Below are 26,850 nucleotides of genomic sequence, written 5' to 3'. Positions count from 1 at the left end.
GGAAAAGGGTTAGCTATCAGTCAGCCAGGTCTTGTGCTGTGACATATTGATTCAAAGAAAATTGATAATGTTATATAGATAACCACAAGAGACTTTTGTGTCTTGGTTTCTCACCACCTCACCTTACTGATTGGCTTTTCTTCTACTTCTGATAAAGGCAATAAATTACCCACTGTATATGGGATAAATGTGAGTTACTGATACAGCCAAATGACTGAAAAAGGCACAATGCCACTTTCGAAATGACAGTTTGTTATGGGATCCCTTTTTCAACAACAAACCCCACAGCCTGTGCACCAAGCCCAAGCATGAAAGGATATTACGTTATCCTTTCAACATTTAGCAATATCTATTACTTGGGTCTTATCTATCTTCCAGCATGCCTTATTTTGAATAATGTATGTTACCTTCTCTCACATATGCTCATTTTTTCTGTGTGTGCCTGAATATAGAAACCCTATTTATCAAGCAAAAATTCTCCTAGACCGGTGTCCTAAACATGGGGCATCAGTATAATGGAGCTAAATGGGAATCACAATCTATTTCTTTCTCGTACTTCAAACATTCTCCTTTCTTCAAAAACATATTACAGGGGCACCTGGGTGGCTCAGTTGGTTAAGTATCTGCCTTCAGCTCAGATCATGATCCCAGGGTCCTGGGATCGAGCCCCACATTGGGCTCTTTTCCAATAGAGATCTCTCATTCTACTTTCTTAGTCTTGTAATGTCTTCAGAGCAACTTTGTTACTTTGAATAAAGCCTATATATTACAGACATGACAATACATACAGATCTTTGTTTCAAAAAGAAAACAAATAATGAAATCCTATGGCTGGTAATGATTACGTGTATGAATTACAAGTTCATGCATTTGTTCAACAATATGTGATTGTTGCCACCTACGTACCAGGTTCTGTGCCAAGCACTGGGTCTCCAGTGGTGATATTTTTTGTTTCTGCTAGTCTTGTCAAATTTTAGAGGAAGGATACTAGTATTGGGAAATACAAATAATATTATGATCAGAATTATGCTTTAAAATTTTACTTTGTACTGATTTTATTTTATTCATCCAAACTTTAAAATTTTAAAACTAAAACATAATGTGAGAGAACCTAATATAGAAAGATATGTAATGAAAAGTAAAATCTTTCTTTCCTCTCCCCCAAACCCCTAATCTTCATTCCTCCAAACAAACTTTGCTAATGGATTTTGTGCTTTGTTTCAGAGTAAAACAAAACAAAAATCTAAAACAAAACACACACAAACATACATACAGGCACACAATAGTATTATATGATATATTCTGTACCTTAATATCTTCATTTAGTATTTTATTGCACATATCTTATAACTTTGCCATAGGACTTACATATTTATCTCATTCTTATTTAAAAGACATTAAAAAAAAATTCTTAAACACAATCGAATGCATAGAAAATGTGTAATGTAATATCAACAACATTTGTTTTTCTGAGTGAGTTATCCTACTTCCTAGGAATATCTTGGTATTTTTTTTTTATAAACAAGTAAGTATCCTAGAATACAATCACCAGAACTGGGAAATTTAACATAGATGTATTTCTACATCTTCTCTTCAGATACGATTCAGGTTTTAGCGGTTGTCCTAATAGTTAAAGAATCTATTTTTAGTAAAGTGATCTATTTCAAAATCTTTCATTTCATTTAGATACCGTATCTATGTAGTCTCCTATACTTGGAATAGTTTGCCAGTGGTTTTGTTGTTTTGTTTTATTTTGTTTAATTTTCATGATCTTGACTCTTGAAAATTATAGACCAATTTGGATTTTTTAAATGTTTCATCTAATTTTAGGTTACGAATTTCGGACAGGAATAATATGGAGTCAATGCTCTGTTCCTCTGATTGAATTCTGCCAGGTCTCAGGTGATGTTAATTTCTCCTATTAGTGATGATGTTCACTTTAATTTCTTTGTAATGTTGGTGTTGTCCCAGCTTTTATACCACAGAGTTACTCTTTTCCTTCCCTTTTACAACTAGTAAGCATCTTGTAGGGAGATACTTTGAAACCATAAAAATGTCGCATTCCTCATTAGATTCTCCATTTGTTTATTTCCATATACATTATGGTTCCCATTTTATTTATTCAGCTATAATCCTTTATCATTTACTTTGATGTGTAAATTGTCCCAGATTAGGCTGCAAGGGCTCTTTCAAGCCGAATCCTGTGTCCTTATGACTCAGAAGACCCACAATTTTTTGATACCTCCTTGCTCTGTGGCATAGTAAGATATTTCAGGTTTATCTTGTACTTCCCTTACTGCAGTCCTGATTTCAGCATTTTCTCCTGGAGTCCCAGTTTCTTCGGTGGATGGTATTTAGAAACCAAGATCTGGGTGATAGATGTGCTCACTGCTTTGGGGGATATTTTTGGTCTCAAGTCCTCTCAGTGGACAGAGCATACATGTGGCGATACATGCACACACAACAAGTGTATACACATGTACATTACATTTATTTTTGTATCTCCCTTTCACTATTTTTTTAAGATTTTATTTATTTATCAGAGAGAGAGAGAGAGGGAGAGAGAGCGAGCGAGCACAGGCAGACAGAATGGCAGGTACAGGCAGAGGCAGAAGCAGGCTCCCCGCTGAGCAAGGAGTCGGATGCCGGACTCAATCTCAGGACGCTGGGATCATGACCCGAGCCGAAGGCAGCTGTCCAACCAACTGAGCCACCCAGGCGTCCCTCCCTTTCACTATTTTTAACTCACTTCTCCACAGTGAGAAACTGGTTGTCAAGATTTTTTTTTTAAAGATTTATTTATTTATTTATTTGAGAGAGAGAGGGGAGCAGGAAAGAGAGTCTCAAGCAGACTCCATGCTGAGCTCAGAGCCCCACTTGGGCTCGATCTCATGACCCTAAGACCACCACCCAAGCCAAAACCGAGCAGGACACTCAACCGACTATGCCCCCCAGACTGTCCAATTATTTTTTAATGTATCTACTTGGTTTATCTGTTCCTTTGTGACCAATTTCCCATTGCCACTATCATTTTTTCCCCGTACACATGCTTTCTTTACCCTACCTAGGCTGTGATACACCACCAGACTGCCAGTAACCTCACCCACAGTCCGCCCCTCCATGTGGAAGTACTCTTCATCCCACCCATTTCCCAAGAGCCCATTTGCAGGATGAGCCCCATGCCTCAGCGTGGAAGCCCTCCTTACCCTCCTCAGGCTGCAGCACTAGGTTCTGGACTGTTCCAATGTGGGGATACCTTTGTTACCCTCCTGGAGCTTTTATTCCCTATGCTGGATAGTCCTCTGCCAGTCCTTACCTGTTCTGTTCTGACATCCTCTTCTGAATCACCAAGTTTCCTCCTTATCACCCATGCGGACTATACCTTGTTCTACCCGAGTTACTTTAGAAAAATAATTATTCAGGAAGATGAAGAGTGAATTTAAAAAAAATCATTATCTGCCAGTATTTTAACTTGAATAACTATAGAGCAAAAATAAAACTATGATCACTAATAGTTCTAATTAAGAGCATAGCTTAGACCATTTCTGTTTCCTGAGTCTCTCTCAGCCTCCACCTCCCTGCCCACCCCCCGGCTTCCCCCCACATACACAGCAGCTGTGATTGTCGATACTGTTAGCTCTTGTTTTAGCTCTTTAATGTAAGTAGTCCTTAACTAATGAGATTTATATGAATACTCTGTAGACCTAAACATCTTATTCTGGTTTCCTCCATCCCTGGCATCTTCTCAGTTATATAACTACCCTTTTCTGTGTCTGGTATAGCTGCTATTGAAGGAAAACTTACTTCAATACCACAGCCACTAAAGCAGGAGATTATGGCTCTGTGATCACCTTTTTGCTAATTTGGACCTCAATGATCTTGAAGTCTTAAGACTTAGCTCTGTGGTATGCAGACCAGGAGCCAGGGGGCTCTAGACAGCTCTGAGTGGCTCCAGGCTGGGAGCCTCAACGTTGGACATGGCTTGAATTGGCTTTAAGATTAAAAGAGCTTTAGGGACCTGGATAGACATTTCTTCAAAGAAGCTATACCAAGCCAACAGGTACATGAACTGATTCTCAACATGACTACTCATTAGGGAAATATAAATTAAAACCACAGTAAGATGTCACTCCACACCTGTTAGAAAGACCATATCAAAAAGACATGGGTGAGTTTAAACTTATTCAGTGATGTATGTCAACTGTCTCTCAGTGAAACTGGGGAAAAAATAAGGTAACAGCATCTACAAATGGAAATATACTTGAGGGTTCTTTAAAATTAATGCATTTTGTTGAGAAAAATATACATAAAATCACCTGGGAAGAAACCAATAAATGCAGATTCTAAGAATTGAGAAAACAGAAAGATGTTTCACACATGCACACAGAAAGAAGGAAAAGAAAAGAAAAGTCCTTTGGGGCTCAGGGATCTTGAGGGTTTGAGGCTATTACAGGGACAACTTCAGCCATGGTGTAGTATCCTGGGATATTTTGTGCTAACTGGGAAATGTGGGCAGTTTTTTCTGGGGGCTGTTCTGGACTGTAATAGAAATTCACAGCTGCTTCATGTTCTATTCACATATAGATAAAATGTAACATGGGCATTTGAGCTTCTGGGTGCAAGGATGAGTTTGTGTCAGCCTGACCTGGAGAATGGGCAGTCTGTTTCTGTCTGAAAGTCAAAGTTATGACATCTGATACTGGCAACTGAAAAAAAAAATGTTTGTCTGAAATTTTAATCCCTTAAAGTTTTCTGCTTCTTGATTACAACTTTGCTTATTATCTCTGATTATATGTTAAAATAGTATATTCATTCGTGTAACCCCTCTTTGAAATCTTCTCCCCAAAGGAAGACATCCCTGGCCATTCTAAAATAAACAAACAAATAAATAAATAAATCTTTAAAAACCATGATAATAAATTAACTCAATAACATTTGCCTCCTAACCAAGCTACTGTAATCTGTTTATGTGTGACACTTGGACGAGAAGCATATTTTGTTATGTATTCACTTCACTAATTGGAGATTGTGATTTTCCTTTGGCCCAGTAGCATATATCTCATTACACTTACAGCCCAAACCCATAGGTTCCAACGTCTTGGGCTGTCACAGGGAGCAAGTCAAGGAGGTTTATTACAGGGTCCTGGGCTGAGGACTCGGACTATAAGCTGTTTATTCATTCTTCCATTTCTTCGGTGGGTGTTTACTGAGCACTCTTGTGTTCGACACACTCTGAAGTGTGTACCAGATCACAGACTTGAATAAAACATCAGGTTTAAGTGTTTAAAGGATCACTATAGGGGCACCTGGGTGGCTTAGTGAGTTAAGCCTTTGCCTTTGGCTTAAGTCATGGTCTCAGGGTTCTGGGATCGAGCCCCGCATTGGGCTCTCTGCTCAGCTGAGAGCCTGCTTTCCCCTCTCTCTCTGCCTGCCTCTCTGCCTACTTGTAATCTCTGTCAAATAAATAAATAAAATCTTAAAAAAATAAATAAATAAAATAGAGGATCACTCTAGCAGCATTGTGGAACATAGAGTATGGCAGGGGGCAAAGGCAGGGGAGCAGGACAGAAAAATTGCAGTGTTCAGGGGCAAGCGGCTGACCTGAGGTGAAGGCAATGGGACAGAGCAGATGGACTAGATTAGACCTAACATGGTTTTTAAACCCCAAAGGTTAGGATTCCCTTCAATGAGCAAATGAAACCTATGGTTCCCTCTACAGATAGAAAGGGTACATGGGTGAGCATGTCTACAAGTACAGTTTCACAAGGCCTCTCCTTCTCGGTCCCCTTTAGGAAAGAGGAGCACAGACCTGGTCCTAGAGGTCTTCAGGGACACCCATCCATGAGCCCTGAGCTACTAGACTTCAAGAAGGGACAGCACATGTCAAGCTGGACTGATGAGGAGGCTCTGTAGAACCTGAGCTAGGACTTACATGAAGGAGGGGGGTTTCGGCAGGTTGGGGTGGGGAAGCCTCTTCAGATGGCATAAGCAGTTCCCAGGCTTTTGGCACTGTGTGGATCTTCATGAATTGTTTGGGGAGCCATAAAGCTTGAGTCTCACGAATAACAGTATACTACTCAGGGACTACCTTAAAACTCCTCTTCTTATTCAGTGGTGCATGTGAAGCCTTTAGGGTTTTACCTGATACTAGAACACAGTCAGTATTAGTTCCTGTTATTATTAAGTATGTCAGAATCCAAAAAAAGACTGTGATATGTGTTACTGTTTTCCCAGATAGATAGAGAGTTATTTGATAGTGAAGGCTTTCCTCTATCAGCAGTCCAGGAATTAGGAATGAAAACCAGGTAAGAAAGAGCCCTGAAAATTTTAGCATTTCCCAGCCGTGCTGTCAGAGTTTTTCCTTTGTAAGATTGGGTGTCATGATGCATGTCTCATAAGAGTGACCAAAGTTGTCCAGCTGCTGTGCTGAGCCACAGTGAAGTCAGGTGGTTTTCTCATTTGCTTTGTAAATCTAATGACATGGTAACGGGGCGTGCGGCCATACGTATTTTAATGTTTTTCACCAACTTCTCTTCCATTAAAACTCTGACACCTCATTCCCTAACAGGAATTACACACAAGACCACACAAACTCCAGTGAAGCCATCCCCTTGCCAAAAAATAATAATGAGAAATTATAGTTCATTCTTTACAGTTTTTAAGTAGTTCATAACAAACTTTAAAAAAATTATGTGGTTCATGTAAAATGTAACAGAATATACAAAAATGGGACTTTAAGTCAGGAAGTTTGGACAATGAGATCCTATGTTACCATTTCAAACATACTTTGATAGGAAAGATGTTAAAAGGGATGATTTTTAGGAAAATAGGAGGAGGTATAGGGTATGATGAAGTCCAGGAATTGTGAGCAGATTTGTCTGATCACATGATGGAGTTAGACTTTCTTCATGTTTTATTTTAGTCTCCTGTCCCAATCCTATCACCCATAATCCAAAAAATGTTAGGAATATAAAGTTGCCAAATTATCTTCGGAGATTTTGACATCTTGATTTGAATTTTCACAATGATAGTGAATCTTTGATCAAATTGTTTAGAATAGAAAATTCTCTGAAAGTGAGTTCATTTTTTTTTAAGATTTTTTTTGTTTATTTGACAGACAGAGATCACAAGTAGGCAGAGAGGCAGGCAGAGAGAGGAGGAGGCAGGCTCCCCACTGTGCAGAGAGCCCGACTCAGGGCTTGAACCCAGAACCCTGGGATCATGACCTGAGCCGAAGGCAGAGGCTTTAACCCACTGAGCCACTCAGGTGCCTCTGAAGGTGAATTTAAAAAGACTTGTGACTTACAGGACATAGGATAAAAGACAGTTTTCCTGTTACACTTATTTTTGGAAAATATTGGGCCTTGATAACATAGAATGAGGGCTGGCTTCATACAGTGGCTACATGTGTGCATTGTGTGGTCTGACTCTGAGCTATGTGATCTTGGAATGATTTGACCTCACTGGTAGGATTGTTCTGAGATTTAAATGAGAGAATGGGGTATAGATGGGTATTGGCCCAAGACCCAGAGGGAGCAATCACTCAGTAAAAGTTAATAGCTCATCAGTACCTTCATCAAACGCTGGTGGCACTAACAAATGGAACTTTGTGGTATTTAGGACAGTGATGATAGAATGGATTATATCTGCTTTCCTATAGTTAGAAGCAGGACTGGAGGCAAACTTCAGGATTTGAGCTTTCATATTATTTTCACAACACTAGCAGTTCCAAATGTACCTGAGCTTAAGTGTCATCGAGGGAAATATTGGGGGGTTTGTTTTACCTCTAACTATAGAATCTAGTAAAAGAGTCAGATTAAGTAAGTGTCTTAAAAACAGTGCTCAGGATTTTGAATTTTCTACTTATAAATATGGCTATTATTGAGTATTTTCTGTGAACTAACATTGTGCTATGAGATTTTTTTTAACATAGAATAAAATGGACTTCTTTTGTTCTAGAAATTTTAATATATATGTAGATTTCTATAAGTACAATCACAATCATAGTTCAGTTTCATCACTCTAAAAATCTCTTTTGTGCTGAACCCTTCTAGTCTCATCCTCTGTGTGTCCCGAACCTTTGGTGACCAGTGAGCTATTCTCCATAGCTGTAGTTGCCTTCTCCAGACTTTTACATGAGTAGAATCATATAGTACCTAGCTTTTTGAAACTGGCCTCTTTCACTGTCTCGGTGCATAAGGTCTTTGAGATTTATTCTTGTCATCCCATGCATAAATAATTCATTCCTTTTTTGTGCTGTGTGGTATTCCATTTTGTATCCATTTGAATTTGATAAGTGGTAATTTTTCAAATATTAGTATCCATATTGGAGTCTGAAACCATATCAGTGAGCTTTTCATACTGTGTTAATAAGAAATGCATGATCTCTCTATACTTTGAATGGATCTTTTTTTTAAAGATTTTATTTATTTATTTGACAGAGAGAGATCACAAGCAGGCAGAGAGACAGGCAGAGAGAGAGGAAGGGAGGCAGGCTCCCTGCTGAGCAGAGAGCTTGATGTGGGACTCCATCCCCGGACCCTGAGATCATGACCTGAGCCGAAGGCAGCAGCTTAACCCACTGAGCCACCCAGGCGACCCACTTTGAATGGATCTTATAACTATTCATGATTCTGTAAGATCCTGCATTAGTCACTTGAAAAATATTGGTTTGCTGATATAAGCAAATCTTTCAAATACTGATACATTTCTTATAAAATATCCAAAATCACATTTATTAATGTTAGTATCAATCTCATCAGACAAGTCTTGCAAAGCTGGCAAGCTCACAGTGATGAATATTAGTTTTCCAAAATATTAGTTTTTACCTGAAATTTTGAATTTTTTGAAGGTACTGATGAGCTATTATTGACCAAAAGAATTTGTCAATTTCCTTTTGACAATTCACTTCTGCTTTTTTTGGTTAAGTCTGCCAAATTGTCAAGTCTAAAACTATAGTTTGTCTGCCAGTCACTCTCTTAAATAAAAGTGGTGTTCCAGGGAAAAAAGTGGCTATTTCAATTCACAGCTTAATCACACAGCGGTTGTATTGTGTTTTGTTTTGGTTTTTTTTGAAACAATCATGATACTATTCTATACAGAAAATACGTTTTATGTGTACTTTCAATATTGTCACAGAGAATATTCAAAAGATGTTTATGGAAGGGTTGACTTCATGAAATTAAACACTTTTACTGCTTTTTAAAAGATAGTCTTAAGATTAAAAAACTTTTGAACTGTGTGCATCATAGTGAAAAAGACAAGTACTGCTGGTGTAGTGTGGTGTCAATGCCTTTACTCCTCTAAGCCATCGGCAGATTTAGCCACTATTGTTCTTGCACCATCAGTGCAAAGGTCAACGAGGTGAAAAAAGCACACTCAAAAATGTTTGAGGATTATGAAAATAGTTTTGACTTCATAGACCCCCTGAGGGATATCTCCTGACTCTGAGGGGTCTTCAGACCACACTTGGAGAACTGCCTGATAGATTGTGATGCATATTGATTCAAAGAAGAATAAGATCATTGTGGAATACAGGTCCAATGAGAAGCGAGGAAAAAAGAAGGATTGGGATGTTAAGGCATGAGAAGATAGAGGTGAAGGGGAAGAACATCACTGACCCTTAGAAGGAGTGAGGTTGTGTCTTACGCCCTAAAAATTTTCAAAACAGAATCCTATTTACTCTCTTACAACATTTACTATTGCAAATGGCTGAAGGTAGAAAACCAGATCAAATAATTTCTTGATGTGCCTCTAATACTATAATTTTGTAGTCCCAAAGGATTTGCAGTTTATAATATCTCTAAGTATCATTGTCTTTGCTTCAAACATTTTTTTCAGACTGTTTTAGCATTCTAAATCAGTCTTCAGTTTTATATGGTTTCATAGAGCCATGCAAGATGCTGTTTTCAGTAACTTGTAGGTTGGAATCAACTCAGAGTCTTTGTCAGAGCTGCTAAGGGAGCTGCTACGTGCAACTCACACACATGCCAAGGATAAATGCGGACAGGTAGTCATTGGCAGCTTAGGCCTTCTTCCCACCTACATAGAAAGCATCTCTGGACCCGAGAGCCTCTGATTACTGTTCTACACTGTGGCTTCTGAAATGGAAGGGCTTGACCTTCCTTTGGCTCACCAACTGTGAGGGTTGGACAAGCTTTGCCCTGGTTGGCAATATTTCTCTATAGGGATAAGCAGGTTGTAAAGTGATTTTTGACTCCTCTCAACCTTTATATCTGAGGATTATATTATAGAATTAAAAGTATCAGAAATAAATTCTGAATGTTTAGAGACCATGGGAGTTCAATTTTGCTGTATGTATGTGTAACATAATACTTTTAGAGGATAAAATCTAAATTACAGTTATACGATGATAATTTCCAAGAATCCATTTCTACTTTAAGAAAAGACATTTTGTCCCTCAAAGTTTTAAACTATGTTACATTTGCAAATAAAGTTTATCTTTTGTTTAAAAATAAATAACTACTGGAAATCAAGGTCTCAGGAATGGAACTTAAATATTTGGAGAATTATGTTCTCTTCTAGTTGTTCTGCCTCTAGAGAGACTAGAACTAACTCAGGGAAGATTGAAAAAGGGCAATTAAAAGTGAATGAGGTGAGGGACACCTGGACGTTTCAGTTGGTTGAGCGACCGACTCTTGATTTTGGCTCAGGTCATGATTTCAGGATCATGGGATCGAGCCCTGCCTCCGGCTCCCCACTCAGCGGGGAATCTTCCTAGGATTCTCTCCCTCCTCCTCCCCTTTTGCCTCTCCTTTCACTCTCTCTCTCTCTCTCTCTCTCTCTCAAATAAATAAATCTTTAAAAAAGAAATAAGTGAGGTGATATTGAAGTGGCCAACAGCAAGGCCCATTACAAAGATTAGGATGTCATTTCTTCAAGCTGGAAACCCAAAGGAATATTATTGAAAACTATAAAATGTTATAGCATATGGATAGTACTGAACATACTTGTTCATCAGATCCCAGAGAAGGACCACAAAGGAAATTTTGGAGTTCTAAAGAGGCAGATAATATATAATAAGGAAAAAGAATCACTTTCCCATGCAGTAGCCACATTATAAAAATCATTGTAACAGTAGGTGGTTCAGATCTCTTAAAAAAAAAATCAAAGAGGATTTAAGAAAATTCATGTTTAGTAAAGTAATAAGAATATAATTGGGTGCCTGGGTGGCTCCATCGTTAAGTGTCTGCCTTCGACTCAGGTCATGATCCTAGGGTTCTGGAACTGAGACCTGCATCAGGTTCCCTGCTCGGCAGGAAGCCTGCTTCTCCCTCTCCCACTCCCTCTGCTTGTGTTCCCTCTCTCACTGTGTCTCTCTGTCAAATAAATTAATAAAATATTTTTAAAAATATATATATAATAACAAGATTGCCTTTAACTTGTATCTTTTGATGGCTAGAACGCATTTGTAACTTTTAAACTAGAAATTAGAGAACTTTGAACTAAATAATCTATGAGTTTGACCTAAGGTTGTGGCTATCATATCACTGTGTTCAAAAAGAAAAATAAAAATTTAAATTCAAATCAAGGTAACAACCTTATTTTATATTTTTTCCTCTTTCTGTTTTTCATAGTTTACAAATCATAACACTAAACAGAACCTTGTGAGTTCACTCGGTCTGTTCCTCGGCTCACCTGGAGCTGTTTCAGAGACGTGGTTGTCTACTCTGCCATCCACTGTCTCCTTAGCAATATATTCTCCCGCTTAGCAATTTGCTGATCTTTATTTTCAAACTGAACCCAAATATCTCTCATTGTAATAACCCCCAACATTTTATTCTGATCAATCTCAAACCATTATCAAACTGCAAAAATAGTACAAGAAACATCCATATATCCCCTCACCTAACTTTGCTAAATATTAACTTTTCCCCCAAGTATTAGGTCTCTTACTCTAAAGTATATAGAATATGGATTTATGTTTCCTATATTTATGCTCATACATTAATATCATTAATATGCATATATGTATATATATTCTCATGCCAAACGATTTGAGAATTATTATGGACATCAAGACTCTTCGTCTCTAAATGCTTCAGCATGGATATTCTAAAAACCAGAACATTCTCTGCAAAATATCCAGAGTGCTGACAGAGCAATCTTTTTTTATTGTTATTATTCTTTTTTTTTTTAAGATTTTATTTATTTATTTGACAGACAGAGATCGCAAGTAGGCAGAGAGGCAGGTAGAAAGGGGCGGGGTGGGGGAGCACCCACGATGTGGGGCTCGATCCCAGGACGCTGGGATCATGACTTGAGCTGAGGGCAGAGGCTTAACCCACTGAGCCACCCAGGTGCCCCTGACAGAGCAATCTTGATAGAGTAGTATTAAGTAACAGTCTACTCATATTTCCCTGGTTGTCCCAATAACATTGTTTTTATCATTTCCTTCTTTTATCACTAGAGGATCCAATCCAGGCTTATATGCTATGTTATTCATCCTATTTTTTTAGTTTCCTGTAAATTAAACAGGTCTCCAGCTTTTTTTTGATGGTGCTGCTGTTCTATATAATGTTGGTATTACTGGAAGGGCCAGTCTAGTTATGCAGAATATCCTCCATTTTTGGATGTTTTTCATTGTTTCCTCATGATTAGATTTATAGTAAGCATTTTTGGCAGGATATCTGCAAGGTAATGCTGTGTCCTCGGGAGACATAGAATGTCAGTGTGTATCCATTACTGGTGATTTTAAGGTAAAAGGAATAACTGCATGATTTTTCCATTGTCAAGCAAATTTTTCCTCCCCTTTTTAACTCAAATATCTGTACAGTGATACTTTGAGATTGTATGAATTGCCAGTTCCCCACTTTTTTTTTAACCGAGTGCTTTTAGTACCCATTGATGACTGTTACCTGCTCTTGTTATTGCTATGCATGTGTAAATTCTGGTTTTCCATTTTATCATTACTTTTTAAATTTATTTGATTTGCTTTGCTCTTTCTTCTCCTTCCTCTCCCCTTAAGAAAAGATATTTTTAGAGTCACTATGTTCTTATGAATATACTTTTTCAATTCATTATTATCATAATCTACTCTTTTCATTAACCATCACTGTTCGCGTTGTACCAAATTTTACCAGTGGGGGCCCTTCTGAGCTGCTGTCTGTTCCTCTTTGATGCGTTCTCATCAGTTGGAGAACAGTCTCTATGGCACAACTAGGTACTTCAGCCTTAACTTAGACTTTCCTGTCCAGAGAAGCCTCTGGACGTCCCTTTTGGAATCAGGCCTAGTTCTAAAACTTGGACCTGGACACGAGGTTTGCTCATTGCTATTGGTGTGTCGTTGGTTCTAGGCCCTTTCAAAGGATACTAGCGCACACACACACACACGTACACATACATACACCCATATGTGGAGAGCACTGCTGTAGCTCTGTGGTATAGTACTGTTATGCTACTGCTATCAACTTTATTCTAACACCGCAGGTTCCTTCCTCCCTACCCCTGTTCCATACTTCCATTTCCCTTCTCCCAAAGCTTGTACCCACAGTGGCAATATATTATTTCCTCAGTCCTGCAGCACACAGAAAATAGTTTCATATCTGCTACACCAATACTGTGACCAACAACAAACTTATGGTGCCAAATTCAAGATTTCCTACAGTTCTTTTTTATTTTTTAATATAGTGGACACATGATGTTACATTAGTTTCTCCTACAATTTTTTTTTATTATTTTATTTATTTATTTGACAGACAGAGATCACAGGCAGGCAGAAAGGCAGGCAGAGAGAGTGGAAGGGAAGCAGGTTCCCTGCTGAGCAGAGAGCCCGATGAGGGGTTCCATCCCAGGACCCTGGGATCATGACCTGAGCCGAAGGCAGAGGCTTTAACCCACTGAGCCACCCAGGTGCCCCTCTCCTACAATTCTTTTTGTCCTCAGAATATATGTCTCTCTAGATATAGTCAGATGGTCAGAATATATTTAAAACAGCTTATATGTGAATTAGTTCTCTTTTTATTCTTAACAGCTTCATATAGGTTTACATTTACTTGGCTTGTAATATTGATTTAAGAATTTATTTTCCGGTATTGTTGAATTAATCTACTTTTGAATATGTAAGAAGTGCTGTTTTAAAATGCTAAGAAAACTAAACATTAAAAAACCGTATGCAAAATTTGGTGCTGAAGTCATCTCATATAGAAGATCTGTTTAGAAACTAAGAGAGGGAAAGCATAAATGTTTTTCTTTCTTGTACTAATAATTTACATTTTTATTACTGTTCCAAGTTCAGGATCAAGAGAAGTTTTTGCAAGGATACTAGAGCTGCATGGAGGTATAGAGCAGACCTCAACAAATTATCTCTGGAATTGGATTGCCTGAGGGCAAACCCTGGTCCCTACCCCACCCCACACTTACTGATTACAACCAGGTCAAGATCATTGTGCTTTTGCTGTCTTGGTCCTGTTCTTTTGTGAAATGAGGTTACTGTGAAGTTTAGTAGAAAGCACTTAGTTCAGGGTCTGATGAGTAGCAAGTGCAAAGTATTACCTGTGATTTTTGGAGGCACTGGTAGTGATGCTGAGGTTAAATTTGAAACAGTAATCCAGATATCCAGAGTTCCTAACACTAACTTTAATGGCTTATTTTCTTGGCAGCTGGATTTTTTTGGTGGGTTTTGTTGTATTTTTTTTTTTTTCTCTCAGTACTTTTGAGACACAAGGCAAAGTTATGGCTTAGCTAAAAGTTCTGGCATTGAGAATGACCTTGTCTTTGTTTTGAAGCCTCTGAAAAATAAAAATAAAAATTCCTCCTGTGAAACACCGGTCAGTTGCTGCTGCTGGTGCCGGGGCAGGCTGTCTATTGGGATGCCAGACATTACAGCCGCCGTAACCACCAAAGCATCTGTCAGAGATCTCAGGGCTGAAAACTAGGTAGGAAAGTCTGTATTATACCTAATAATAACTTTGGAAATTTTCCTGAAATGCTTGCTGGCAACTCCCAGGCTTGACAGGCACAGCATACTATAACTTTATAAGCAAGTATGTTGTTGCTACTCTTGCTGGTGAGTGCTGTAGCACGAGCCAAAATAATAGCTAGAAATCATTTGCTATGACTTCTTTATGTTTTTACTTGCAGTATTCTTGGTTACTGCCATGTGTATCTAGATATATTTATATAGATGTCCTGTATTTTTAATCTACAAACAGCTTCTTATAAACTATAGGTTCATATAAACTATTGATTCTACCAATGAAGAGTTCCAATCAGAGAAAAATGACACCTGACATTATTACTCTTTCATTGCACATGGGGGCTGCTTTCCAGATGCAAAATTATGATGTGTTTGCATTCACATGGAGGGTTTGTGAATATGTGATGAACGTGAAAAGCACCGACTTCTGTCTGTGTGCACGAGGGTCCCCGGAGAATGGGACCGAAGAGTCAAAGGATGCCCCATAAATGTTTAAGGAGCTGGGAAAAGTTGCAGACAGGAAGAGTCAAATGTTTGGATTAGCCATTGGGAAAGAAAAGCCTGAGTGGTGAGACGATGTTTCTCTCAAGACAGGGCATTACTGTGAAGTTTACATTTCAGGGTCCCTCACTCGTATGGGCCTCCCAAGGCCCTGAGAGGAGCCTGAACCGTGTGCCCAAGTGGTTTGTAATATCTGCTAAGTTAGGGATTTTAACCACAGTTGGTTAGAACCTCTGTTTCCTTCCACTAAAACTTCTCCTCCATCTCTCTTTTCCTCACGGTGAGTGGAATTAGAAGTAGCTGAATGCATGGAAGACAAAGGGTTGGAGATATATTTACTTTGAGTATAGCTGGCTCTGTGTAGGGTCTGCAGTTGCTTCTGTGTATAATTAAGTTACTGCCTGCCATCCCTGCAAAAGAATGGCTTCTAGGTCCTATCACATATACTTGGCCGATTCACCCAGCGGAGCCGAAGCTATGTTGGGTTATTAATGTGTTCTGCAGGACAGCCATGAAAGTATGTAGGCAGTGGAGGAGAAATAATGATTGAAATGTACAGAACCAAAAGCTAATCTCTGTAAAATTTCCTTCTATCACCAGACATTTAAACTTGTAACTGGATGATTGAGTTCTAATTGATCCTTAGTCACAATGTAAGTTCTCTCCTATCAAAGCTATACTAGAAAACATAATTGGTGTGTACGATGATAAATATGCCATACATTTTTCCCTCTTTTGAGGGGAATTGCTTAAGATAGGATTTATCAGAATTTCTGAGTAAGGTACAAAGCATAGTAGTGCTACAGATGAGAGAGTACCTGTTAAGCCACATGCTTTTATGCATTTCTGACTATCAAAAATTAGAAGAAAATCTGGCCAGCCACACGAAAGGGAGGACAAGATCATCTTTCCAGTCCCTCCATAGAATAATATCATAAAGTCATTATCACATGAAAACGTGACCAAAGAGTACACAACCAAAGAATGTAGGAATAATTGTATAAAAACATTATTTTTCATATTTTGTGATTTTTTAAGCCTTTTTACACTTGTAATTTGCATTGCTATTTTTTGTCAACTAAACAAATGTTCACTTTCTTGTTTAGTGTTATATTTGTAATTTCATACTCATTTTCTAAAAGAGACCCCCCTCCCAATTGTTTAGATTTCAGGCCCCACAAAACCTGGATCTGCCCCCAACCTCTCCTAATATATAAAGCATATGTAGTCTTACAGGCAGTCACTCATTCATATGCTTGAGGCAATCAGTAATGAGTTAGGATATGGTGAAGTTTATATTGTATACATTTAACCTGACAGATCCTGTAATAAGATGGCAGTTTTTGCTCGAAGAAATAGAAGTTGAGATGCTGGCTGCAGGACTTGGTACTTCATCTGTAGTCTGTGAGTGCTGAGAGTGTTCTGGTTTAGAATCTCTCATGACTTGAGACAGAATCCATTTAAATAGTGCACAGAACAATTTCCCACCACAAGAAATCAGGCTCCTCAGAAAAAAAAATGTCTGTTTCTAAGATGGGGGCAAGAAATGTACAAGAGCTTGGAATATACCAGGAAGTAAGGAGGCTATCAAAAACTACTGGAGTCATGTCAGAAAGACACGGGAACCAATTTGAAGGAATAAAAAGAAACTGCAATTTATTGAAATACATCAAATATCTTAAAAGGTATGAGTACATAATAACACAAATAAAACCCCCAAAACTTCCTTTATCCTAGGATATGAGGGCATAAACTCATTCTAAAAATTGGTTGATGAAGGGAAAGTAACAAAAGATATATTCCCCCCTTTTCTGACAAACTGTAATTCAGGTTAATCAAAGAGTTGCTAAGAAAAACATCTGCTTTGTAAAAAAAAAAAAAAAAGAATTCAAGCCAGTAATTGCAGAAGGGTTGACAAAACGAAGCAATCATTATTTTTGCAACTTCTTTTGAAGTAATCTAAGAAATGATCGTCAATGGCCGTCTAGACCATTTGTTGAGGAATCTCTAGGAGAGATGAGCTAAGGTGGGAACATCAACACTCATTAATTCCAAAAGAAAAGAGAGAGAGAGCAAGACAACACGCAGCAGGTACACAATTCTGTCTATGAAATATACTTGCTAATAGTAGAACATAAATTTATTCAAACCCTTAGGTTTAACTATCAGTTTTCAAGAAATGCAGAAGAAAAGGAACATGTTATCTGGTACCATGGAATCCAGCCCATAAAATCCAAAAGTTAAGACATTCTATAAAATAGATGACTAAATTTCTTCCACAAATAAATGATGTGAGAAAAAAAAAAGGAAGAGGGGCGATAGTAAGACCAGTAAAAAATTAAGCTAATGAACAGATTAAGATCAATTAATGTTTAAGAGACATTCTCTCCAAGTGTAATATGTGGACTTTGGTTCTTGATTTGAGCAAAGCAGCCTTTGTAAAAGGCTTTGAGGCAATCAAGGAAAACTGAAAAATGTTAAGGAATCACTGATAATTTTAAAGTGTAATAACGGTGGTGTTGTAATGTTTTAAAGTGAGCTTAGTCTCTATTAGGAATACAAACTGATTATTTACAAATAAAATGATAAAATATCTGAGATTTGTTTAAAAATATTCTGGCTTGGGAGGAAAATGTGGCTAGGGAGAAAAAAGTGTTTGGGGAGTATAAATGAAATAAGGCTGGCTATATTTTAGTAATGAGTAAGTCTGGATAATGAAGACATGGAGATTTATTATATTATTGTAACTACTTTCAGGTAACTGAAGGTTTTCTTAACAGGTAGGCAAAAAGCATTTAGAAAATAAAAGCGGGAAGTATATACTGAGAGATAGTATGTCTATATCCTCACTATTATTTGCTTTTGAAAATAAAATAAATTCACTAATAGAAATATCCAATCATGACATTTGTAAGATATTGACTATGAATGTGAGCGGTACCTGAGTCACTCAGTCAGTTAAGCATCTGACATTTGCTTTTGGCTCAGGTCATGATTTCATGGGTCCTGGGATCAAGCCCCCCATTGGGCTCCACGCTCAGTAGGGATTTTGCTTGAGGATTCTTTCCCTCCACTACTCATGCACACTCTCCTCCTCTATAACAAATAAATCTTCAAAAATATATATGAATGTTGTAGGTAATGGTGTGCTGGTAAATGACTATCTGAAGAAGAAAGCCCTGATGTGTAGTGTTTGCCAGCTGGCATGGTCTAAATATTCCCACCATGGCAGATTTCAAGCTACTGGTGTGACCTCACCAAATGTGGAGTTGGGAAGAGGTGTGCACCCCCAGCTCTCACAGGTCTGTGCGGCCAGCCCTAGCCCGAGACTGAGAAAGCTGACAGGGGAATGTTAGTTTCTGCAGATTCTTGGTCAGACCCCAATTTTAACATGCACTCTATCCGTGATCAGCTAACTTAGTTTTTCTGAGGCTAACTTACCCCTCTGTAAAATGGAGATAGTGATTCCTACTACATGAATATATAAGGCTTAAATTACATCATACATGTAATGAACCTAGTCTGGTTCTGGTCACACAGTGAGTGACCCTTCATGCTAATATCCTTTCTTCTCTCCAAGTTAAAATAGAAGAAAGAACACTGGCTTTGGGATGGTCTCAAAGTTTCAAAGGAAGGGAATGAAGCTGATCATCTTTTTAGAGGGCTTCCTGCCCAGAATTTCTATAATTACTTAAAATTGCAGGTTTTAGGGGCTGTCACAAACCTGCCAGAAGCTCACCAAGCTCTAATTTGGTTGGATATTAATAGGTAGGCTGGGAAGTTAATGTGATATGATTGTGGCTAGAATAGAACCATCTGTTAAAGGTAGTGGTTTCTGTCCAATGTGATCTGGCATGGCAAACACAGTTAGAATTAAGTGTTATCTTAGAGTTGACATGGAAAAAAAAAGAAGAAGAAAGGAAGAAAGAAAGAAAGAAAACCTATAACTTACTTAATATTTTCCTAGGGAATGTTAAAACTCAGCCAAGATGTTTCCGGCATGAATGTGTCTGAGGGTTATGTTGGCAAATTGGAAATGCTTCCATTCACAATTTTGATTGCTTGAGCAGTTTTTAAAAATAGTAGCATTGTATTTTCCAAATTCTTTATTTTAAGTCCGATGATTAACCATGGTATCAGTTAATGAAAGAAGGGTTTTTTTTCTGTTTGTTTTCTGAACAGTTTACTTTTTCTGTATAGAAATCTAAGATTAAGGTCATCACTGATTAATCAATAACGATGCAGTTTTCAGAATTATGGAATTATATGCATACATAAAAATTACTTTTAAGTTCATTAAAACCAAGGCTAGAGAAAATGGAAATTATAAGTCAAGCCCATATTTAGAATCTGGAGACACTAATACTAGAGGCATTTGAAATTTGATTTACGTGTGTGGGTTGATATGTTCTTACCGGGAATACAACTTGGGGATGTATTTTCTCTTCTCAGGAAGAGTTGCATGACTCAACTCTACATATTTTGGATTTCTGAGCAAATACTTAATGAGATAAGAAGCAGTATACTCTATCATCCATCTGAAGTTGGCCCAATCTCCTTTGATCTTTAAAAGAATAGTTTTCGTCAGAAAATTAAAACATTTGCCCATTGGAAATTGAACTTCCTATTTTCTTAAAGCAATGTTATTTATTACAAACTTAATTCAAAGGGTCATAATAAGAATGCTTTAAGAAATGAAATGGAACAACATAAGTTAAAAATAGTGTGTCACAAATAGGATCAATAGTGTTTTGTAAAACTTATGTTTTAGTTGTGTATATATATATATATATACACACACACATACATACATTCTCAACTCTGAGGTAAAATTTATCTGAGTCATGTTTAAAATATATCTGAGTCATGTTTAAAAAATTGAAAATTTAAAGTATTTTATTTTTTAACATTTTTAAAGATTTTTATTTATTTGTTTATTTGAGAGAGATAATGCAGGAGAGGAGGTAGCAGGAGGGACAGAGGGAGAAGGAGAAGCAAACTCCAGACTAAGCAGGGAGTCCAATGCAGGGCTCAACCCTAGGATCCCAGAAGCATGACCTGAGTCGAAGGCAGATGCTTAACTGACTGAGCCACCCAGGCGTCCCTAAAGTGTTTTAAAATACACAATAAAAAAGTCCCTGAAGATAAAATAACTCTCCCTTTTGTGGTATATATCAAAATGATATCTAAATTAAGAAATATCCTTGAAATATTGTTTTAGATAGAAGCATCCTAGATTTTGAGAGGATTTTAAGTTTTCTTAGGCCTCACTGGGGACAGCAGAGAGAGGGGAATTGTACTCTGGAGGGGACATGGTTGTGGAGATGTACCTTCTGTCTGAATTTCTATGCTTTCTTAACTTCTTACCCATCATGTGCCTCCCACATAAAGTAGTATGTGCTTACCATTACTGTTAGTAGTAACGATACTACAGTTATTAGTCATTACTGTTAGTAGTGATCACAGCTAAAGTTTACCCTCTGTCTCTGCCTGCTCTCTGCCTACTTGTGATCTCTGTCAAATGAATAAATAAAATCTTTTTAAAAAATGGGAAAGAAATAGAAGTTGTCTAATTTGGGGGGATTGGTTAAGAAACAACTGTATTTTTAAGAAATAAACTTTCTTACTATTTTTTTTAAAGATTTTATTTATTTATTTGACAGACAGAGATCACAAGTAGGCAGAGTTGCAGGCAGAGAGAGAGAGGAGGAAGCAGGCTCCCTGCTGAGCAGAGAGCCTGACACCGGGACCCTTGGATCATGACCCGGGCTGAAGGCAGAGGCTTTAACCCACTGAGCCACCCAGGCGCCCCTCTTACTATGTTTTGTAACCATCAGGGGTTATAGTTGCTAGTCACAAAACTAACTGGCCGTCTACTGCAGAAATTTGTTGAAAAGGCTCTGGGGAGCCCAGAATCACTAAGAAGCCAGCCGAACCAGGTTTAGGACACTGGGAAAAGCTAGAAACAGGGCTTAGATTTGTGGCATGGAATCCATCACGTGGTAAGAGCAGAGCAGCTGGTGCCAATAAGCTCTGGGTGTCACAGCTGGGTCCCACCACTGGACAGGACACTTGTCCTGCCTGCTCCTGGAGATTGTGCTACTTTCTCCAAATGGGCTTCTCCCCATTCCTGTCCTCTGACATCACTAGTTCAAGATTTGGGGGTGGAGGGTGCAGACGGAAGATGAGATATTTCTGACCGGCTGAGGCTGTTGTATGTTCTGACTTTGTCTGTCTGGGCTGCTGTAACAGAAATATCACAGGCTGGGTGGCTTATAAACAACAGAAATTTCTTTCTCACAGTTGTGGAGCCTGAAAGTCTGAGATCAAGGTTGCAAGCATGTAGGATTCTGGTGAAAAGCCTTTTCTGGGTTGCAGACTGCTGTCTTCTCACTGTAACCTTGCAGGGTAGAGAGCAGAGAGAGGAAGCAAGGCTCTCCTGTGACCCTTAAAAAGGCTTGATTCCATTCATGAGGATTCCACTCTCAAGAACTCATTGAGTCCTACTTACTTCTCAGTGCCTTACCTGTTAATACCATCACTTTGAAGGATAGGGTTTTGGAGGTTCATAAATGTTCAGTCCATAACAGGCTCTTAGAGTGAGGTGTGGACTTCTTCTCCCTCCAAAACTAGAAAGATACAAATCCTCAGGGAGACATAAAGCTCAGATTCTGTGTACCACCATCCCTCAAAACAGGCAACTGCCTACTAAAACTTTCGTTCAAAACTCCATATATGCTTGAATTTGGATGGTTTTTAAAGCTAAAATTTCAGGGAACCCTAGAAAGAGCTACCTAATGAGTCTTAATTTTCAGTTCTAGTTCATTTATTTATTTATTTTAACATTTTATTTATTTATTTGAGAGAGAGTGGAAGGAAGGGGCAGAGAGAATCCCAAGTAGACTCCACACTGAGCCCAGAACCTGACACAGGGCTCGACCCCACGACCCTGAGATCCAGACCTGAGCCAAAATCAAGCATTGGACATTCAATTAACTGAGCCACCTGGAGGTCCCATTCAGTTCCAGTTTAAAAGATGAAATTCAGAACCATTGTGTTTGGAGATCTTGCTAAGCCTTGTGCATCACAACTTTTTGGTGTTGAGTGTCAACACTTTAAGTTTTGACATCAAATTTATTCTGTTGTTGGTGCTTATATATATATTTTTTTAAAGATTTTATTTATTTGACAGAGAGAAATCACAAGTAGGCAGAGAGGCAGGCAGAGAGAGAGGGGAGAAAGCAGGTTCCCTGCGGAGCAGAGAGCCCGACGCGGGGCTCGATCCCAGAACCCTGGGATCATGACCTGAGCCGAAAGCAGAGGCTTTAACCCACTGAGCCACCCAGGCGCCCCTGGTGCTTATATTTTAAACAGAAGAATTGCAAACAAATTAAATGTTTGGGATTTTATCATCCATGCCTTCTGAAGTCTCTCAGAGAAGCCCCAACAATGATGGGAGTGTTCTTGCAGGCACCAGCTACATAGGCATGTCCCTCTCTTCACCAGGAGCTTTGCCAGCCACCAGATCCTTGCTACAGCTGCTGTTCTTTCCAAGGGCAGGCCAGTCTTCTTTCTGTCTCTTATTAGTTGACAATGCCAGTTGCAGAGAATCATACCAGACCACACACCAGTGGCAGTGTGTACAGTGTGGCAGTTGTGCAAGTGGGAAAATAGAAATATTACCCCACTAGTTGTGATTAAAAATTCTTATGCTTATAGATGTAGCTTAAAATGATACAAGGTTCTGAAAATACAGAACAAGAACACAAATAGGTTCTGTAAGATTCTAAAATATAGAGTTGGAACCAAAATAACTTTTATAACCATTCATGGGAGGATGCCCTCCCAAGTCATTCTAGCCCACACTTAGAAAATAGGGTTTATTTTTAATTTTGGTACCTTTCTGAGTTATTCTAGGAAGATTTTCTTAAGGATTTTCCAGTGTCATTAGATGCCACAAAGTATATGTTGCAAAAAGCTAGATTTCTTCTGCATATTCTTGAAGATAAATCCAGGAGACTCCATGAGCTTACTGTTTACACCAGCCCAGGCTGGGCTGTAAGATGTCAGAGTGATGTTGCATCTGGTAGTGATGATCCTGAACAAGTTCAGGAAAGGGGCTGTTGTAGCACATTTTTATTAATAGTTGCACATCTTGAGATCTGATTCATTCCTACTCGTGGGTCTTTGAGCCCTTACTAATTTGCGTAAGTGCTCAGAACCATGATAATATTATTTTTTCATTTTATTTCAGCATATTTTGTATTAAGAGAAAAGCAGCACATAGATTTTTGATAAGCAAATGTTGGCTCAATTGATGAAGTATACCAGTAACAGAAAGTTACCTGTTAGCGTAACAATGGAGAAGATAAAAATACCAGTAATTCAGTATTTGCAGTCTTTCTCACGTATAATTTCATAGTTTCTTTAAGATTCAGAGGAGCTAAACTCTCATCATTTTGTCAGATTGAAAGTAACATTTATTGTGAACCAAGTCTTCCTAACATTTTCTTCAGTGGCCTAAAAGAAGGTCGTAGCTTTCATTTTATTTCCAAAGTGATTCTTAGATGGTCTGGTCCCCTGAAAATTGAGGTGGAGAGTATGAACTGGAGGTGATCCATTGTCTCCGAAACACAGTCCCAAAGGGGAACCTGAGAAGCAAAACCTTCCATGAAGCCCTGCTCCTTTCCCTAGACTGGCTATACTCCATCCCTCTTCCTTGGAAGTAAAGGAAGGAAGGTGAGGAGAGAGGGAACTGGCAGTGCTGTGATGGGACCTGTGCCACTGGCTTGGGTGAGCCAACTGTGTGTACCTCTTGCCAAACTCACACTAAGTAATCTGTTGATACCTTAAAATAAGCCACATTGGGGGACGCCTGGGTGGCTCAGTTGGTTAAGCAGCTGCCTTCAGCTCAGGTCATGATCCCAGCGTCCTGGGATCGAGTCCCACATCGGGCTCCTTGCTCGGCAGAGAGCCTGCTTCTCCCTCTGCCTCTGCCTGCTCTCTGTCTGCCTGTGCTCGCTCGCTCTCCCTCTCTCTCTCACAAATAAATAAATAAAATCTTTAAAAAAAAAAAAAAACAAGCCACATTGGAAGTATTTATAGCATTGAAATTGGGGGGTGCTACAAACCAGGAACTCCCTTTCCCACCCCAGAGACTAGGTTGCTAAGATTTATTAGCATTCCACTGATGATCAACTGTTGAAAGGAACCTTGTATATCACAACTTCACCATCATTATCACCTCCTGATTAAGGCTCAGTATAGGTAAAATTTCTAAAGACCTTGACTGTAATCTGCCTTATTCAAACCTTTGTGTAGTAAAGATGCATAGAATTGGAATAATGTGCTATTTAAGTTACTTGTGATGCATTTGCTTCCTGTATAATTTTACCTTCTTAGATTTCTCAGTGTATTGTTAGTTTTCTTTTCACACTCCACTCTTCTTTTTTTTTAAATTCCATTCTCCGTGATCCTTTCTTGATTACTCTAGTTTTCCCAGTGTAGACTCTGACATTTTATGAAGAACATTCATGTGCACGCTGCTTGATTAGTATGATCTAAGCCATCAAATGGTATTATAGACTCATCTCAGCGAACACTAATTGAATATATCATTTGCCTAAGACATCATGCCAGAGAAAATAAGGCACTGTACCTAGTCTCAAGCAACATAAAATCTAGGGAGAAAACCAGACATGTACCCAACTAGGAATGATGTAGAGCCTAATGTGGAAGACAGTATTGGAAGAAGTAGGGAACAATGCAAGCTGGACCACAGAGACTGGAGGTTATTTCTGACTGCAGAAATTAGAGAAGGCTTCATGAAAATGGAGCCATCTCGACTAGGTCTTCCAGAATTGGTATGCATATTAAAGTTCAACTCTATTTATAGTTTTTATGAATAGATGACTATAAAGTTCCCATTAAAGTAGTTTGAGTTAACTCATTGCTTACTGATCTGCCAGAATTAGTTTATCATGATAGACATTGGAAAAATGTAACCAAAGAAAGATTTTAGCATCATAAATGTATGGAATTGCTGCTAGATTCAGCAGATGCCGGTGCAAAAGATGCATTCTACTCACCTTTGTGCACTTCATTGTTTATACTGAGAGCACTGTTTATAGGAGATCATTAATAAAAGCTTCCAAGCAATAAAGACCGAAAAAGACCGTAAAAGTTCAGGCACTTTTACGTATATGATATCATCAAAGGTGAGAACTAGAAAATAAGGAAATCTATTTTATTCACACTATTGCCGTAGGGACAGCAGCCCAGATCCAGAGAACAGAACATGTCTTTACAGAGTGGTTTTACTTTTAGTCTTTTACGGGGAGGAACAGACAAGTTACAGGTAGGAGGATTTAGAGTTGGCCTTTTGCAACCAGGGAAAAAACCTCAGTTGGTTGGGTGAACAAGAAATGTTTATTTCTGTGTCTAGCTAGTCTTAGGGGGGAAACAGTTCTAATCTTTGCTAATTACACATGAGACGCACAACGAAAATTTGACTAGTCAGTATCTAAACCTTACAGTTACCCTGAAATATAGTTCTATCAGCACTTATTTCTTAATTTCTTTTTTAAAAAATCAGGATCTGGGGCACCTGGGTGGCTCAGGGGATTAAAGCCTCTGCCTTTGGCTCAGGTCATGATCTTAGGGTCCTGGGATCTAGCCCTGCATTGGGCTCTCTGCTCAGCAGGGAGCCTGCTTCCCTCTCTGTCTCTGCCTGCCTCTCTGCCTACTTGTGATCTCTCTCTCTCTGCCAAATAAATGGATGGAATCTTAAAAAAATAAAAATAAAAATAAAAAATCAGAATCTAACAGAGAAATTGAGAGACTTGCCAAGGCCACATAGATTGTAAATAACAGAACTGGATTTTTATTTCATATCTTCCTGGCTCCAATATCTTTTATTATGTCATAATGTGTCACATTGTACTAAGTGAAAGTTTAATGGTTGCTTTTAATGTTAGTGAAACTTTCACTTGTTTTCTTTGTGTGTATTTTCATACACACTACCTAATTTGGAGAGAATTGCCTTTAATGAACCAGATCTAATATTTAGAATTGGCAGAAATCTGTTTGCAGACTGTTTTGTTTTGTTTTTTAAAGATTTTATTTATTTATTTGAGAGAGAGAGAGCATGCAGGAGACAGCAGGGCAGGGCAGAGGGAGAAGGAGAAGCAGACTCTCTGCTGAGTGGGGTGCCTGACATGGGACTCAATCCCAGGACCCTGAAATCATGACCTGAGCCAAAGGCGGAAGCTTAATGGACTGAGCCACGCAGGCGCCCCTGCAGGATGGTTTATAATAAGAATGTGCTTCCTTCCTTATAAATAAATCTACTTCTCAAGTGAACGAGTAGAGGAAAAAATTGGAATTGTATCCTAGTGTCTTAATAGTGTTTG

The 26,850-nt window shown here is 38.6% G+C and overlaps 1 protein-coding gene across 7 annotated transcripts in view; it reads left to right on the top strand.

Annotated features, from left to right (window-relative positions):
- The window catches only part of ZNF385B (zinc finger protein 385B), a 401,761-nt gene that overhangs the window by 215,198 nt on the left and 159,713 nt on the right, over positions 1–26,850 (top strand). Inside the window, exon 1 of one of the 7 annotated variants that reach the window (XM_044242449.1) lies at positions 1,831–1,902. The exons of the other annotated variants lie outside the window; for them this stretch is intronic. The gene's annotated coding sequence lies outside the window, so the exon portion shown is untranslated. Of the gene's footprint in view, positions 1–1,830; positions 1,903–26,850 lie in introns of those variants that run through there. 7 annotated transcript variants of the gene reach the window in all.

The sequence above is a fragment of the Neovison vison genome, chromosome 3, assembly GCF_020171115.1.
Source record: "Neovison vison isolate M4711 chromosome 3, ASM_NN_V1, whole genome shotgun sequence".
NCBI lineage: Eukaryota > Metazoa > Chordata > Mammalia > Carnivora > Mustelidae > Neogale > Neogale vison.
This window is presented reverse-complemented; position numbering and strand designations above follow the sequence as displayed.